Below are 845 nucleotides of genomic sequence, written 5' to 3'. Positions count from 1 at the left end.
CGTTAAGGTGGATAAAAAACTGGCTGGAGCATCGAGATCAGAGGGTACTAATCAATGGCTCACTGTCTAGTTAGCAGCTGGTATCAAGTGAAGTGCCCCGGGGGCCAGCCCTGGGGCTGGTTTTGTTCAATGTCTTCATCAACGACCTGGAAGATGCCATAGAGTGCACCCTCAGCAAGTTTGCAAATGACACCAAGCTGGGGGGAGTAGTAGATTACATTACTACTGGAGGGTAGGGCTAGGATTCAGAGTGACCTAGACAGATTGGAGGATTGAGCCAAAAGGAATCTCATAAGGTTGAACAAAGACAAGTGCATGTCATATTGAATGAAATAGTTTGAATGTTTGTAATAGTTGCCCATTAGCCGGTTTCAGGAAGAAGACAAGATTTATCTCCTTATCTAGGCCATTGTTTTGGCCTACGTGTGGAAGATCCTGACTTTGCTCAAAGTCTTAACTTTTGAATTTTATCTTTAGAGGTCTTTAACAAAGAGAACCTAAAACTGACCCTTAAGCAAATATCCCAAGTTCCGAGAGATCAAACCCTAGGGCCTTTTGACAAGATTGGAAAGAAAAGGTCACTTGCAGTGGTATGGAAGTTCCCCAAAGTAATTAAAATGATGAACAAAAGAAACTGATTACCAAGCAAAACAATCTGTTGAGTAAGATCCGAGCCCAAATTTGGGAGTAGTGACAGGTTTGGGTAGGAGGGGCCCAGGACAGCAACTCACTTAATAAAAACTGTAACCTACTCTTCCAATTTGGAGGTAACCTCACTTGCAGAACAACGAAGGAAGAATCGCAAGCGTAGGCCGGATCAGACTGATCACCTGAACCACCCTCTC

This window comes from Alligator sinensis, unplaced genomic scaffold (genome assembly GCF_000455745.1).
Source record: "Alligator sinensis unplaced genomic scaffold, ASM45574v1 scaffold2090_1, whole genome shotgun sequence".
NCBI lineage: Eukaryota > Metazoa > Chordata > Crocodylia > Alligatoridae > Alligator > Alligator sinensis.
Note: the sequence above shows the minus strand (reverse complement) of the source record.